General features: G+C 38.5%; 1 pseudogene; it reads left to right on the top strand.

Moving 5' to 3' along the window:
- Window positions 1-845: 845 nt before the first annotated feature.
- On the top strand, window positions 846-7,087 carry LOC149494257 (uncharacterized; annotated as a pseudogene).
- Window positions 7,088-13,506: the final 6,419 nt, after the last annotated feature.

The raw sequence follows: 13,506 nt of genomic DNA, 5'->3' as shown, positions 1-13,506 counted from the left end.
TTGATTGTAAATGTGCTTTTGAGTTGGTTGGTTGAACTAAGATTCTGAAGTTCAATTGGAAGAATTGCAAGGGGTGGTTAAAAGAGTGTAAACACGTGAGGGAGTGATTTACCAATAATCCAAATCTTTTGTGTTTTCTATTTGAATACTAACCATGAGTTCAGGCAAATCTGGAGATGGAAGTCCAATTAACGATCCTCAAATGAAACTTTTTATGGAAGCAATTCATGGACAGTTTAGAACCTTCAATAATCTTTTCCAAGACATGAAGGAGGAATTGCAAGAGATAAGAGCTTCACAAAACTCTAATGCAATGAGAGCTCGTCCACAAGCTAGATTTCAAGTCCATGATGATGAAGATACTGCAGATACTAATCTAAACAAAATTGATGGAGACTTGGGATCAATTAAGATGAGGATTCCAGAATTCAAAGGCAACAACAATGTTGAAGAATTCCTTGAATGGAGCTTGGATTCATCAAAGTAATCTGTTCACTCGTTCTGTAAATATGCTTCTGGAAAATTCAAAGACGCTGAGCTCCATTATCATTCAAATTACAAAGAGAGTCAAAGTCTCGCCAAAAGACTGACAGATGTTATATCTGTGGCAAAAAAGGGCATTATGCAAAAAAATTGTCCCCCCTGTATGCTATTCTGGTTCAGTGTTCTAAAGACCTTGAAAGGCCTATTGAAGCCGTGGAAGGTGTGTTGTGGCTATTCGGTTGCGAACTGCTGAACGGAATACCCTGCTGGGTGGACAGCTCTCGGCTACCTGGTATCAGAGCCTTACGTCTGAAAACCACTTTGCTACAGTAACTATTGGAAGAAGGAGATCTACAGTACCCATGGAAACAGTAACCAACAATCCTATTGTCCAAACCTCCTCCCTACAACTCCCTCCTACTTGTAAACAGTACCTTACTGATAAAATAGATAACCTTGTAGAAATCTCTCATATCCCTGAGTCCGCTTAGATCCAAAATTCCCTTGTTCCTATTCTCAACCCTTATCCTGTGTTTAAACGTAGTCCGTCTTTATCTCGTCATCTCCGTCAAATTATTAGCTGTCCCTCTGTTAATATTAAAGAATATGTTCAATCCTCCTCCCATTCTCAGTGTGTTTTGTCCTCTACACCTGCAGAACAGTATGTTACTTTAGAGATTCCTGAACAATTCATCTCCCAGTGGAAAAAGCAACGATATACTCACCTCCACTTTGGAGCTATCCATCTTGTCCTTTCCTACCATGGCCGACAAGGCTTTGATGCGGAACCCAATGAAAATAAATTTCATGAACTCAATGACAAGTTTTGGAAGAGATCAAAGATCTAAAATAAATTCCCCTCTATGGCACCCAAAGCTTTAAAGAAGCAAGAACACCAATAATAGAGTAAAAGAATAAGATAAACGCCACAAAGAATTGATAAGTTTACCTTGATTCTTGATGCAATTAGAAGAATGCAATCTCACACTCTCTAAAAACATGAACACGCCTAAGCATGAAGAAGTAGTCTTTAATTCATTGAATAATTGTTGTTTAATTACAAAATAACAAGCTATTTATACTAATCTAAGAGGTCCAGATCCTTAAAGGATTTAGAGTTAGCTAAGGAGTAGGATTTAGCAAATCTAAACCAACTAAGGATAAGACTAATAAAATCATAACAACTTAAGGATTTGGATGTCTAATCCAAATCTACTAAAGATTGACTAAATCTAAACAAAATAAGGCTAATTAATCAAGGGGGGCCCAGATATTGGAGGCCCAACCCATTAACAAAGCAAAAAACTCAAAATAAGCTAACTAACTTAATGAGAGGCAGGGACAAGCACGGCCTGGGTGTGCTATTTGGCACAGGCGTGCTTCAATGTAGGAGTTCCCTCGTGAGAGTCAGAGGGAAGCACGGCCAGGGTGTGCTATTTAGCACGGGGGTGCTTCAGAGTCAGAGGGAAGCACGGCCTGGGTGTGCTATTTGGCACGGGGGTGCTTCAAGGTAGTTGTTTTCCTCAGCAAGTCAGACGAGGGCACGGCCTGGGGTGTGCCATCTAGCACGGGCGTGCTAACCAAACATGGTCTAGGCATGTCATGTGTTGGAAATTCAGGTTCCAACTCAACATGTGCTTCCATTAATGTGAGAAACTTAGATGCCCTCCATGCTTCCTTGAGCTTTATGGTTGAGTGGTCTTGATTTCGTATCAGGCTTACCTGTCACTGCTCGCTTGTCTCTTCTAGATACTCGTTATCTACAATACGAACATGCTGTTATTGGCACTATTGCTACTACCCTCAACGCTGGTAGCGTAGTCCTCACTTTCTTCCCCAATTTCAACATGTCTCTTGAAGATCCACACTTGAGTACAACTCTGAAGGTTCAAGTACAGATCACTGGTGCTGACCAGGTTCCAGAAACCATCTCTGCCACTTTGCACCACCAAATTGTCTACAGACTCCAAGATCATGCTATCAACCTGCAGACACCTGGCATCTCCCACAGTGATGCGTTATACATCTTTGCTGATGGTGGTCCCACTCCCACTATTGTCCAAACTCCTAGGCAACTGCCTAGAGAAGAGCTTGAGAAGCTTATTCTCTCTGCCTGGATTACCAATTATGAAAAGCTTCATCAACTTCCACAACCTGTTCAACAACAGGATCCTATCTTTGTCTGCCAACTGGATCAATCCGTCCGGATTTCATTTCTCCCATCTAGTTCTGAACCTAGACACTCTGTCTCCATGATTCAACCAATCAAGAGCAAACCACTCAAACATGCTCCCATCCATAGTTTTGCCCATATGATACGGATCCATTGGTGCTTCTTAATGGGACAATTACATGGAGCCATGCCAATCGATATGGGGGCAGCCATATCCTTATTTGTTCAAGCCCAAATTACACAAGAGCTTCATGATGTGGGCTTGAACGTGTTCTTATTCTTTCTTGCTTGTTTTAGTCTAATTAATAAGGGATGTGGGCTTATAGTATTTATTTAAGTTGTTTTGGGTTGGTTTTATGATGCATGCAATCTGCCCAATATTAAGTTGTCTATTTTGGGTTGGAAATCATTCTATTTTGTGTGTACTAGTTAGGCCCATGTGTTTTGGCCTTAGGGCAGCCTAGTTAGATGCTCTTCTTTAGGGTTATGTTTGTTTAAGGCATATAAATAGCCTCCTTAAGATGTAAAACGGGATTTTTTGGCATAAATTGAATCTAAGGCAGAATTGTTCATGCTCTTGCATGTTCTTCTTAATTAGAGTGATTGTGAGAATTTGCTATCCTCTAATTGCATCAGGAATTAAGGTAAACTTATCAATTCGTTTGTGGCGTTTATCTTGTTCTTTGCTCGATTATTGGTGTTACCGTTTCATTATAAACGTGGGGTGCCATAGAGCGTTTTAATCTCGATTATTGGTGTTCCGTTTCATTATAAACGTGGGGTGCCATAGAGGCGAACTTACATCTCATTCCTTTGATTCCCGATCCCGGTTCCTTATCATTTGGTATCAGAGCCAAATCAAAGTTTTGGGGCACATTTGGAGATAATAGTGGGGAGGGAAGTCAAATGGAGGATCCCCAGTTGAAACTTGTAATGGAGTCAATCCTAGGACAGTTTAGAACTTTCAACAATTCTGTCCAAGATATGAGAAAGGAGTTGCAGGAGTTTAAAGCTGCCCAATGCTCTAATACAAGAAGAGTTCGACCTAGTGGTACACCAACTAGATTTCAAACTCATGAAGAGAAGAAGGTCGATAATCCTGATCGTTACTTTAAGGATTTGATCAATGAGTTAGGAAGGGTGCAGGGAAGGAAGAATGTAGATTACCTCAATAGATATTCATCCACAAAGGAAGAGCAGAAGACCATTCTAACACCAGTTTGGTCAAAGGAAGTATATGTAGATCAATGTAAAAATGAAAGTATGAGATTTGAGGTTGTAAAGAAAGAAAAGGAGAGTGAAAATAAAATGAGTGAAAATACACAGAGTGCATTTAAAAAGAAAGAGGGACAAGACAAAGAAAAGAATGTGAGTTTGATAGCTAGGACAAGTGAGGATAAACATGCTTTGTACAACAATCTGCCTATACTTGTACCTTTGTGCAAGGGAGCTTATTTGGCCACTAATGATCTTAACCCATCCTTGCCAAGTGTGTTTGTTGATCTTTTGCAGGACTTTGAACATGTGGTTCCAGAAGAGATTGCCCAATCTTCATGTGAGGGTGAAAAGGTGGTTCTTGCACCATTGACACCTCAAGAAGTGAATATTGATCAGAAAAAGTTGCTTGAGAGAGAGAAAGAGGAGTTCACTGATGTCTTTCTTGAAGAGTTGCCTAGTGGATTGCCACCTTTGAGAGGGATAGAACATCAAATCGATTTCATTTTTGGCTCCACCATTCTAAATCAACCAGTCAATAGAAGCAATCCAATGGAGATAAAGGAGTTGCAAAGGCATAATCAGGTTCTAGCAACCAATGGAGTACAATACAGTCTAAAAAGGAAAGGAAGATTAAAGAAAAAGACATGGATTCTAAGAAAAAGTGGTCTGATCCTAGCTAGCAAAAGGATACCTCAACTTTTAACTAAGATTCGAGGACGAATCTTTTTGAGGAAAGGGGGAATGATACGGATCCATTGGTGCTTCTTAATGGGACAATTACATGGAGCCATGCCAATCGATATGGGGGCAGCCATATCCTTATTTGTTCAAGCCCAAATTACACAAGAGCTTCATGATGTGGGCTTGAACGTGTTCTTATTCTTTCTTGCTTGTTTTAGTCTAATTAATAAGGGATGTGGGCTTATAGTATTTATTTAAGTTGTTTTGGGTTGGTTTTATGATGCATGCAATCTGCCCAATATTAAGTTGTCTATTTTGGGTTGGAAATCATTCTATTTTGTGTGTACTAGTTAGGCCCATGTGTTTTGGCCTTAGGGCAGCCTAGTTAGATGCTCTTCTTTAGGGTTATGTTTGTTTAAGGCATATAAATAGCCTCCTTAAGATGTAAAACGGGATTTTTTGGCATAAATTGAATCTAAGGCAGAATTGTTCATGCTCTTGCATGTTCTTCTTAATTAGAGTGATTGTGAGAATTTGCTATCCTCTAATTGTACTTCAGAATTTCAGGCCAACCAATCAATCTCAAAGCAAGTTTAGAACACAAGGAAAATAAACCTTAACAAAAGAAACGTAAGCACAATTCTAGAATGAAAACTCAAACGAAATGAATGGTAGCACAAGAACAAAACAATGTACTACTTGATTATTAATTAGAGTGTTGGAACAAGCAAATACACCCTAACAATATAAATGAAGCAAAGATAGCACAAAAACAAGAAATAGAAACTAGAATTTAAAAGACAATTTCTGGATATAATGCATGAATTTAGTTCACTACAAAGCAAACCAAATATGGACCTAATTAATTCTACCCAATCAAAGCAAGCAAACAAAGAAAACCCAAAAAAAAATTTTTTTTTAAAGGTACTGTAGCAAGTTTGCTTCTGAGTTCCTGTAGCAAGTTACTGTAGCAGACGTTTTAAGGTACTTTAGCAAGTTTGCTTCTGAGTTCCTGTAGCAAGTTACTGTAGCACACGTTTTTGACTTATATCCTCACTTAACCTACAAATGTGACCCAATTTAGGTAGGGTAAGGGCTTAACAAGGTATAAATGGATGGTTTGTGTCTCCCAATTCAATTTAGGTAGGTAATGACTTAGTCCAACAATGACTTTTGTGTCTCCCAATTCAATTTTAGGTAGGTAATGACTTTGTCCAACAATGATTTTTGTGTCTCCCAATTCAATTTTAGGTAGGTAAATGACCTTAACAAATTCTGACTTATCTCTCTTTATCAATGACCTTTTTTTTTTTTTTTTTTAATCAAGAAACAAGCAAACAACAAGAATATTCAAAGATAGATCTTGAATTAGTCAAAAGGGTAACTAGAAAATGATGCAAACAATAAGAAGATACAAAAAGAAAACTAGATTCAAGAAGATTTAAAGAGAAATTATCTAAATCCAACAAAATCTAAAGAGAAATTGTCTAGATCCAACAAGATCTAAAGAGATAATGTCTAGATCCAACAAGATCTAAAGAGATAATGTCTAGATCCAACAAGATCTAAAGAGATAATGTAACACGAAGATAAACAACAATGAATCCAACAACAAGAAAACTCAAATTCCTAACTAAGATAACAGAACTTACCCCAAAACTTTGATTTGGCTCTGATACCAAATGATAAGGAACCGGGATCGGAAATCAAAGGAATGAGATGTAAGTTCGCCTCTATGGCACCCCACGTTTATAATGAAACGGAAACACCAATAATCGAGATTAAAACGCTCTATGGCACCCCACGTTTATAATGAAACGGTAACACCAATAATCGAGCAAAGAACAAGATAAACGCCACAAACGAATTGATAAGTTTACCTTAATTCCTGATGCAATTAGAGGATAGCAAATTCTCACAATCACTCTAATTAAGAAGAACATGCAAGAGCATGAACAATTCTGCCTTAGATTCAATTTATGCCAAAAAATCCCGTTTTACATCTTAAGGAGGCTATTTATATGCCTTAAACAAACATAACCCTAAAGAAGAGCATCTAACTAGGTTGCCCTAAGGCCAAAACACATGGGCCTAACTAGTACACACAAAATAGAATGATTTCCAACCCAAAATAGACAACTTAATATTGGGCAGATTGCATGCATCATAAAACCAACCCAAAACAACTTAAATAAATACTATAAGCCCACATCCCTTATTAATTAGACTAAAACAAGCAAGAAAGAATAAGAACACGTTCAAGCCCACATCATGAAGCTCTTGTGTAATTTGGGCTTGAACAAATAAGGATATGGCTGCCCCCATATCGATTGGCATGGCTCCATGTAATTGTCCCATTAAGAAGCACCAATGGATCCGTATCACCATACTGGCAAAGAAATCTATGCTGCCAAAAATAATGGTCACTTCCTTTGGGATGCTGATCCCCACATGTGTGACCCTGACTGTCCTTGTAAGTGTATGAAGATGATGGTTTGCTTGAAGATGCCACAGTCACCATCACCAGGATAGAATCTCAACCTCTCCTCTGGAAAACTCACTCTTGTCACCCTTCTGCTCGAAAGCGTCCTTTTGATGATGATGAATATGATAAAGAGTGGTAAGACACCAAAGGTACCAGAACTCATTATCAGTGTGCGGAAAAGACTCATTGACAGTGGGGAACAATCACCAAGGAAAAGGAGTAGTGAAATCATTGGGATGTGGAAGTACTTGAGGATAGAATTCAATTATTTTTCTGTAAATCCACATGTCACGTTCTTAGGATGAGAGGCCTTGTGGCATTTGTGGATGAGGTGTATCTTGTAAAAAGTAGGCCATGCCAACAAAAGGATAAGTGATCTTGATAATGGAGGAGACAGGAGTGACAGGTTTAGAGACGCGTGACAAGAAGTCAGGGATAAGATTGGTTTTTCCTTTGATGTGTTGAACTTCAAAGTCATAGCGAGAAAACCATTCTTTTAACCTGAGTAACTGTTTATCAAGAAGATTTTTGCCTTTAAAATCAAGGATCTTTGGAAAGGAGGAATTGTCAAGGCGAACGATAAAATGGCGGGAAGCCAGGAAGAACTCACATTTCTGAATTCCATACTTGACTGTAAGGATCTCTTTGTAATTTGAATGATAATGGAGCTCAGCATCTTTGAATTTTCCAGAAGCATATTTACAGAGAGATTCTTTGCCATTTATACATTGAAGAAGAATAGCACCCCAAGCTAGATCACTAGCATCTGTTTGTAAAATGAGCTGGGCCTCATTAGAAGGAATAGTTAAAGAGGGAGTCTTTTGGGCTAACTGTTTAAGAGCTTTGACGGCCTCAGTATGTTCATGGGTCCAAGGTGGAGGAGTCTTTTTTAATAAAGAGGACAAGGGCTTGGTGTACAGGGCAGTTTTAGGGATGAAGTCCCTAATGTAATTGATGAACCCAAGAAATTGTTGGACTTGGACTTTGGTGAGATTAGAGTCTGGAAAATGGGCCAATTCTTGGGCCAGATGTGGGCCTGGTTGGTATTCACCATCTTGAATATGTAGTCCAAGAAAATCAATTTCATGTTTGCCGATAATGAACTTCTTCTCAGAGAGCATAACTCCATAAGAGTGGACTAGAGAATAGAACTGTAGGAGAAGATCTTCATGGGCCTTTGCAGTTTCGGAGAACAGTAGAATATCATCAATGTAAATGATGCAAATGTGCAACAAAGGTTCAAAAATTCGGATCATAGCCCTTTGAAAGATTGAAGGAGCAGTTTTCAGACCAAAAGGCATTACGGTCCATTGATACTGTGCATCAGGAATACATAAGGCAGTTTTATACCTATCTGCAGGGCGAATTCCTAGTTGCCAAAAACCAGATTTAAGATCAAACTTTGAAAAGAACTTAGCATTCTGAAGATGTATCAAGAGAGAAGAAATCTTGGGAATACGGAACTTGTCATCAGCAAGGAAATGATTCAATGGTTTATAATCAATAACAAGTCTCTTTTTTCCTCGGATTTGTTCTGTGCGTTTATTCACATAGAATGCTTGACATGCCCATGGAGATTGAGTGGGTTCAATGAGACCTTGTTGAAGCAGTTCTTGACATTCAGCTCTAGCTAAAGCTAAATCAGAGGGAGACATACCAGGGTGACTAGCTTTAGTAGGATTAATGTCTTCATTCAGTTTGAAAGGAAGAGAGACAAAGAAATCAGGATTTTTGTACAAAGGAGAGGGGTGATTGAAGGTGAGATGAGACGTTGCCCAACATGGAGTGAATAATTCTTTCATGTGAGCAAAGTCAAGAGGAACAGTAGCTATAGAGAACTGGTTGGGACTGTTGGTGTATGGTTGGAATTGTCTTTTGTATTTAATACTAGAGGGAAGGATTTGGAGGTTTTGGGATTTGTGATAGACATCAAAACCAATCAGAAGATCACAGCCAAAGAGGTAGGACCCAATGACATGAGTCCATATGATACAATCAGGAAAGAACTGGAGGCCAATTTTCTTCTTAGTTATCATAGTTGTCTGGAACTTTTTTCCATCTGCTACGAAGGATTTCCAAGCTTGATAGAGAACTCAACTTTCTCATAGAAACTAATCCTTCCTCTCCTGATGCGGATCCACTACCACCAACCACCTATGGGGCTCAAGGGAACAAGGACCACAACAATGGCAATCCATTAGCACTTCCTAGTGGACCAATTACAAGGAGCCGTGCAAAGAAGTATGGAGCAACCATGTCCTTATACATTCAAGAACAAATCACATAAGAGCTCCATGACCTTGCTTTCAACAAGTGCGATGAAGAACTTGAAGGAACACCTAAGTTTCTCACATTAATAGAAGCACAAGTTGAGTGGGAACCATGCTTGGTTAGCACGCCCATGCAAGGTGGCACGCCCCAGGCCGTGCAAGCTACTGCCTCTCAAGGAACAACACATGATTTGGAGCATGCCCGTGCCAACTAGCACGCCCCAAACCGTGCACTTCTCTGCCTCTCGCGAGGGACACACATACATGCGCGCACGCCCGTGCCAATCAGCACGCCCCAGGCCGTGCACTTCTCTGCCTCTCGCGAGGGACACACATACATGCGCGCACGCCCGTGCCAATCAGCACGCCCCAGGCCGTGCACTTCTCTGCCTCTCGCGAGGAACACACATACATGCGCGCACGCCCGTGCCAATCAGCACGCCCTAGGCCGTGCACTTCCCTGCCTCTCAAATATTAGTTAGCTTATTTTGTGTTTTTGCAATGCTAATGGGTTGGGCCTCCAATATTTCGGCCACCCTTGAATAATTAGCCTTATTTTGATTAGATTTAGTCAATCTTTAGTGGATTTGGATTAGATCTCCAAATCCTTAAGTAGTTATGATTTTGTTAGTCAACTCCTTAGTTGGTTTAGATTTGCTAAATCCTACTCCTTAGCTAACTCTAAATCCTCTAAGGATCTGCACCTCTTAGATTAGTATAAATAGCTTGTTATTTTGTAAATTTCAACAGACAATTAATGAATTAAAGGGAGTTTCTTCTTCAACTTCATGCTTAGGCGTGTTCATGTTTTTAGAGAGTGTGAGATTGCATTCTTCTAATTGCATCAAGAATCAAGGTAAACTTATCAATCTAATTGTGGAGTTTATCTTATTCTTTTCTCTATTATTGGTGTTCTTGCTTCTTTAAGCTTTGGGTGCCATAGAGAGGGGTTTAGTTTGATCTTGGATCTCTTCCAAAACTTGTCATTGAGTTCATGAAATTTATTTTCATTGGGTTCCGCGTCAGTTTGGTATCATAGCCAAAGATTAAGGTAAATTCTTATTTATATTAGCTCTAGGATTTGTGTTTATTTGTTTTCTTATCCTTAATGTTCTTGTGTTTGTTTTCTTCTTCATCTTGTTTCTTTTGTGTTTGTTTTCTTGTTTGATTAGTTCAATTCGTTTTTGCTTCAATTAAATTTAGTAATTTTGTGCTTGTTTCAATTCTGGAAGTTTAGATCTTAGATCTTATTGACTAAAAAAAAAAAAAAAGAGTATAGAAAGAAAATTTCGTCCACCATTGAAATTGCTTGTGTGGATATTGTTTTGTTCCTGGACCCAAGGGATTTGATCCTAATTCAAAGGGATTTTACCTTATTTTATGGGATTATTCCTAATCCTTATAAGATTTGACCATAATTTGTGGGATTATTCCTAATCCTTAGAAGATTTGGCCATATTTAGTGGGATTGTTCCTAATCCTAAAGGGATTTGACCATATTTTATGGGATTTAGTTATCCACTATAATCTTGTGATAAAATCCAATCTTAACTACTTGTGGATAAGATAACAAAAATTACTTGACCATATCTTTTGAGATTGAGCAAAATCTACTACAATCCTTGTCAAATCTAAGAATCCTACTTAAATTGGGTTGCATTGAAAAGGGACACAAGGCAGCACGCCTGTGCTTCACCTCAAGCATACCCGTGCATGTTTCTGACTTCCACTTGTTGGACTAGGCCTATTTACGCACGCGCGTGCTCCATCTAACACGCCTGTGCTCTGTTCTGACCCTATCTTAAAATTGTTTTCTTTTGATTTTTCTTTGTTTGCTTGCTTTGTTTTGGGTAGAATTAATTAGGTCCATATTTGGTTTGCTTTGTAGTAAGCTAAATTCATACATTATATCCTAATATTATCTTTTAAATTCTAGTTTTTTTGTTTTTGTGTGAGCTTTCTGTTGCTTCTATTACATTGTTAGGGTGTGTTTGCTTGTTCACTACACTCTAATTGATCATTAAAGTAGTGCATTGTTTATGTTCTTGTGCTACTGTCCATATCGTTTTGAGTCTTCTTTCTAGAATTTGTGCTTGCTTTTCATTGTTAAGTTTTATTCCTTGATTCTAAACGTGCTTTTGAGTTGATTGGTTGAACTAAGATTCTGAAGTTCAATTGGAAGAATTGCAAGGAGTGATTAAAGAGTGTAAACACGTGAGGGAGTGATTTACCATTAATTCAAATCTTCTTGTGTTTTCTTTTGAAAACTAACCATGAGTACAGGCAAATCTGGTGATGGTAATGATGGAATTCTAATTAAAGATCCTCAATTAAAACTCTTCATGGAAGCAATTCAAGGACAGTTTAGAACCTTCAATAATCTTGTCTAAGACATGAGGGAGGAGTTGCAAGAGATAAAAGCTTCACAAAGCTCTAATACAACTAGAACTCGTCCACAAACCAGATTTCAAGACCATGATGTTGAAGAGAGTGAAGAGACCAATCCTAATAAACTTGATGGGGACTTGGGATCAATTAAAATGAGGATTCCATAATTCAAAGGCAATAACAATGCTGAAGAATACCTTGAATGGGAGAGAAAAGTAGAACAAATTTTTAAATGCCATAACTATTCTCAAGAAAAGAAATCCCATCTTGCTGCTGTTGAATTCAAAGGTTATGCCATGTTTTGGTGGGAACAATTACTATTGAAAAGAAGAAGAAAGGGATTGCGACCTGTACCACCATGGGAGATTATGAAAGAATTGATGCACCAAAAATTTGTCCCTACTCACTACTTTAGGGATTTACACAATAAATTAGCAAGGATGGTGCAAGGAGGCAGAAGTGTTGAAGAATACTACAAGGACATGGAGATTTGCATGGCTAGAGCCAAGATTGAGGAGGAGGAGCAAATCACCATGTCACGATTCCTTGGAGGTCTCAATAAAGACATTGCTGATGCTTTAGAGATGTATAGGTATGAAAGCTTAGAGGAGATGGTAGATATGGCCATGAAACTTGAAAGACAGAAAAAGGGGAGATCCAACGCCAACAAGTATTCCAACAACACATGGGGATCTAAATGGCCTAAAGAAGGTGAGAAGAAAGAATTTAGAGGCTCAAGTTCTCAAAGGACAGATTCAACTTCAAAGGGTAAAGAAACTGTCCGAACTCCATTTAAAAGCAACAAAGGTACTTCTAACTCTACAACCCCTTCTAGAGAAATTAAATGCTTTAAATGTTTGGGGAAAAGGCATTTTGCATCTCAATGTCCTAATAAAAGGGTTATGATTATTAAAGATGATGGGAATGTTAGTTCTGAATCTGAATGTACTGATTATGATGATATGCCTAAATTACTTGATGATAATGATGATGATGATTCAGAAAATTTGATACTTCCTGAACATGGAGAAGCTTTGGTTGCTAGACGTGCTTTGAACATGCATGTTAAAGAAGAAAGCCTTGAGCAACGTGAGAATATATTTCACACTAGATGTTTGATTAGTGGAAAAGTGTGTACTCTTATTATTGATGGGGGTAGTTGCACTAATGTTGCTAATGTAAACATGGTAAACAAACTGAACTTGACTTGTCTCAAGCATCCTAAACCTTATAGGTTGCAATGGTTGAATGATTGTGGGGAAGTGAAAGTGACTAAACAGGTACTTGTGCCATTTTCTATTGGATGGTATGAAGATGAAATTTTGTGTGATATAGTACCTATGCAAGCTGGACATCTATTGTTGGGAAGACCATGGCAATATGATAGAAGAGCACTTCATGATGGATTCCACAATCGATATTCTTTGATTCATAAGGGTAAAAAGGTGGTTCTTGTACCTTTATCACCTCAAGAAGTTTATGAAGACCAAAGAAAGATAGTTGAGAGAGAGAGAGAAGTTTCGGCCTTGAGAAAACATGAGAGTGAAAATTCGAGATTGAGAGAACAAAAGAGAGAAAAGAGTAAGGATGAGGGAAAAGAGGCCACAAAAATAACAAAACAAATTAATGGCCCAATTGTGAGAGAAAAAGAAAGAGAGGAGAAAAAGAAACAGACTTTTTATGCAAGAGCTAGAGAGGTTAAGTGTGCCATTGCCTTGGAGAAGCCCATATTGCTTCTTAGGTACAAGGAAATTTTATTTGCTGAAATTAATGCTAACCTTGATAGTTTGCCTTCTACGTTTGTTTCT

This window comes from Jatropha curcas, chromosome 8 (assembly GCF_041381405.1).
Source record: "Jatropha curcas cultivar XTBG-Jc1 chromosome 8, XTBG_Jcur_1.0, whole genome shotgun sequence".
NCBI classification, from domain to species: domain Eukaryota; kingdom Viridiplantae; phylum Streptophyta; class Magnoliopsida; order Malpighiales; family Euphorbiaceae; genus Jatropha; species Jatropha curcas.
Note: the sequence above shows the minus strand (reverse complement) of the source record. Positions and strands in the feature narration are given on the sequence as shown.